The following is a 4,287-nucleotide window of genomic DNA, read 5'->3' as shown; positions in this document are numbered from 1 at the left end:
GGCAAGTGCATGTTCCATATAGAAGAAGCCTCTCCAAAAAGAAAAGAAAAAAAAGAAAAGGAAAGGAAAGTGTTGGGGCTAGCAGGTGGTGTAGTGATTAAGGTGTTGGACTCCCATATTGCTGACTGCAGTTCGAGTCTCACACCCGGCAGCTTGCAATTCACTCTGTACACATGTGCATGCATTCCCAAAATCCCAAGAAAAGAATGAAGGTAAACGGATTATGACATGGTCATCGCCCCTAGGGGTGATTTCTCACTTTCTGTCTCTCTCTTTGATGAGTACAGGTACCCTGTAGCAAAAATCTCTCTTAAAAAAAAAAAAAAAAGAATGAGGAACCAGTAGATGGCGTAATGGTTATGTCACTGGACTCCCATGTAGTTGACTGAAGTTTGAGTCCTGGACCTGGCGGCTTAAAACTCATGCTGTGCCCAATATCCTGAGAGAAGAATGGAGGAGAAGGGATTGCAGCATGGCCATCGGCCCTGGAGGGGGTGATTTCTCATTTTCTTGCTCTCTCTGTCTCTCTGGTGAGTGCATATGCCCTATAGCAAAACAAAACAAACAAAAACTCTCTTAAAAAGAAGAATGAGGAGCCAGCAGGTGGCCTGGTGGTTAAGGTGTTGGATGCCCACATAGCTGACTGTGGTTTGAGTCCCGGACCTGGTAACTTGCTGTCTCACTTTCCCTCTCTCTTTGTCACTCTCTCTGTGTCTCTCTCTGGTGAGTGTATATGCTCTATAGCAAATCTTAAAAATAACAATAAAGAGGACCAGCAGTTAGCGTAATGGCTATGTCGTAGGACTCCCATGTAGTCGATAGCGGTTCGCGTCCTGGACCCGGTGGCTTAAACTCACGCCAGGCGCGTGTGCATGCGTGCCCAAGATCCCGAGAGGAGAATGGAGGAGAAGGGATTGCGGCATGGCCATACTCCCTGGGGGGTGATTTCTCGCTTTCTGTCTCTCTGTCTCTCTCTGTCTGTCTGGCAAGCATATGTGCTCTATAGCAAAAAACTTCTCAAAAAAAAAAAAAACAATAAATATGGATGTTTAAAATAAAAAAGAATGAAGAAAAAAATAAAAAAGGAACTAGCAGGCGGCATAGTGACTAAGGTCCTGAACTCCCATATCAATTTCTGGACCGTGAGGCTTTAAAGTCATGCCGGGCTTGTGTGTGTGCATGCCCAAAATCTAGAGAGGAGAATCAAAGAAGGGATTGTGATGTGACCATCCCTTGGGGGGTAATTTCTTGCGCTCCCCATCTCTCTTCAGTGAGTCCACACCCCCCTATGGCAAAAGCCCTAAAAACATGTCTGTTGGGGACAGAAGGTGGCATGGTGGTCAAGGCATTGGACTCCCACGTGGTTGACCTCAGTTTGAGTCCCAGACCTGGGGGCTTGCTTTCTCATGTTCTCCTTGTCTCCCTCTGGTGAGCACATGTACCTTATAACAAATTAAATAATAATACTATGTAAAATCAAATAATTATTTTTTGTTTTGAGAGGGTTTTGCTATAGGGCACTTGCACTAGCCAGACAGACAGAGAGAGACAGACACAGAAAGCGAGAAATCACCCCCCAGGGGGGATGGCCACGTCGCAGTCGCTTCTCCTCCATTCTCCTCTCAGGATCTTGGGCACGCACACATACGTGCCCAGTGTGAGTTCAAGCCACCAGGCCCAGGACTCGAACCATGGTTGACTACATGGGAGTCCAGTGACATAGCCATTATGCCAACTGGCCACCTGCTTGCCCCCCAAGCCATTTTTTCTTTCTCTTCCAACTCTCTCTTTATTTCTCTTATCTTACCAATTCTATTTTCCTCATCACTTTCTCCACAGTCTTTAAACTGCTCTATCTTTTATTCTTATTATTATTATTCTGGCTCCCCTATCTTTTTTTTTTTTTTAAGAGATTTTTGTTATAGAATAGGTGTGCTCACTGGAGAGATAGAGAGAGACAGAGAGATAGAGAGCAAGAAATAATTCCTGAGGAGGGATGGTCATGCCACAATTCCTTCTCCTCCATTCTCCTCTTGGGATTTTGGGCATACACACACACATGTCCAGCATGAGTTTTAAGCTGCCAGGTCCGGGACTCAAACTGCAATTGACTATGTGGGAGTCTAGCGATGTAACCATTACACCATCTGCTGGTCCCTAAACTGGCCTATCTTCTACATCTAGCCCCAATTTGCTCTCCTTGATTCCATTTTTTAAAATACAGGTATTATTGGGACCAGTAGACGGCGTAATGGTTACATCACTGGACTCTTGTAGTTGACCATGGTTTGCGTCCCAGACCTGGTGGCTTAAACTCACACCAGGCACTTGTGTGTGCGTGCCCAAGATCCCAAGAGGAGAATGGAGGAGAAGGGATTGTGGTATGGCCATGCCCCCAGGGGGTGATTTCTCGCTTTCTTTTTCTGTCTCATCAGTGAGTACACATGTCCTATATACAAATTTCTCTTAAACAATTATATATATAGGTGGGACCAGCAGTTAGCATAATGGCTGTGTCGTTGAACTCCCATGTAGTTGACCATGGTTTGCGTCCCAGACCTGGTGGCTTAAACTCACACCAGGCACTTGTGTGTGCGTGCCCAAGATCCCAAGAGGAGAATGGAGGAGAAGGGATTGCGGCGTGGCCATCCCCCCCGGGGGATGATTTCTTGTTTTCTGTCTCTCTGTCTCTCTCTGTCTGGTGAGCGCACGTGCTCTATAGCAAAAACCTCTCCAAAATAAAATTATATATATAGGTATTGGGGCCAGCAGGTGGCATGGTGATTAGGGTGCTAGACTCCCACATGGCCAACCATGGTTTGAGTCTTGGATCTTGCTCTCTTATTTTCTCTCTCTCTCATCAAATTAAAAAATAAAAACAAAAAGTAAAGTAAATAAATATTTAAAACAAAACAGAATATATATATATTTTTTTTTTTTCCCTGCCTCAGGTTTATTCATACACACAGCACAAGAGGACATCAGCCCACACAGAGAGCAGCCCAGAGGTCACCGGTCCTTCTGTCAGCATAGGGGTAAAGGCCTCTACTATGGGGCTTTCGTGGGGGCCTGGTCACCTCTGAGAGCCTGAGCAGGGGCCAGAACTGAAGCTGGAGCTGCAGCTGAGGCCTGGGCCCTAGTCTGGGTCTTGGTCTGAGCCTTGGCCTTGTTGGCTTTTGGCTGAGAGAGCCTGAGGCCCTTGGCCATACGGGCGCAAGCGCGTTTCCCGAGCTTAGGGTGGGCAAGGTAGGCAAGACGACTGAGCTTGCGGCTGCTGCCCTTCAGGACGCCCCTCTGACCCTCCTTGGGCTTTACGAGGGCCTCGATGGCCCTGGCATTGTTGGCCTGCCTCTTCTTCTTCTTCTTTTTTTTTTGGAGAGGTTTTTGCTACAGGGCGTGTGTGCTTGCCAGGGAGACAGAAAGTGAGAAATCACCCCCCAGGGGGCATGGCCATGCTGCAATCCCTTCTCCTCCATTCTCCTCTCAGGATCATGGGCACGCACGCACACGCACCCAGCGTGAGTTTAAGCCACCAGATCTGGGCCTTGAACCAAGGTCGACTACATGGGAGTTCAGCGACATAGCCATTACGCTAACTGCTGATCCCCCTGCCTCTTCTTTAGACCCTTCCTGTTGTGCTTCTTGGCAAAGCGCATGTTCCTCAGGAACGTGGGGTCCACCCCTTTGAGAGATTAAAATCTTTGTGATTGAGGTTTCTTGATGCCATTTCTAGGTCATTTTCAGGACTGGTTGTGTGTGGTGTGGTTCTTGGGCTTGGCCATGTCTGCACAGAAACCTGTGGCCTCCGAGGAGCCTGGGGCCGGAAGAGCAGTATTATTATTTTTGAATCTGACAGAGAGAACATACACTCACTGTGGGGGAGAGGAGAGGCCACCTCCTCCATGGAGTATAGTCAGGCTATAATCCCATCACCTCCATTCCTCCATCCTTTCAAGATTTGAGGCACCCACCCATACACACCAGCCCAGCCTGTTTTCCACATCATGAGGTCTGAAACGCTAACCTTGCAGTTAGTTGTGTGGGATCTGGCTCTCCCAGTCTCCAAGGCCACGAGGCCAGCCCTCTCTATTTTTTTTTTTTTTTAGAGATTTTCACTGTAGGGCGCGTGCGCTCGCCAGACAGACAGAGAGAGACATAGAGACAGAAAGCGAGAAATCACCCCCCAGGGGGGATGGTCACGCCGCAATCCCTTCTCCTCCATTCTCCTCTCGGGATCTTGGGCACGCACGCACACGCGCCCGGCGTGAGTTTTAAGCCACCGGGTCC

The 4,287-nt window shown here is 48.1% G+C and overlaps 1 pseudogene; it reads right to left on the bottom strand.

Annotated features, from left to right (window-relative positions):
- Positions 1 to 3,048: 3,048 nt before the first annotated feature.
- Positions 3,049 to 3,782, bottom strand: LOC106735213 (60S ribosomal protein L29-like; annotated as a pseudogene).
- Between the last annotated feature and the right edge of the window lie 505 nt (positions 3,783 to 4,287).

Source organism: Tupaia chinensis, unplaced genomic scaffold, assembly GCF_000334495.1.
Source record: "Tupaia chinensis unplaced genomic scaffold, TupChi_1.0 Scaffold000330_1, whole genome shotgun sequence".
Classification (NCBI taxonomy): Eukaryota; Metazoa; Chordata; class Mammalia; order Scandentia; family Tupaiidae; genus Tupaia; species Tupaia belangeri.
This window is presented reverse-complemented; position numbering and strand designations above follow the sequence as displayed.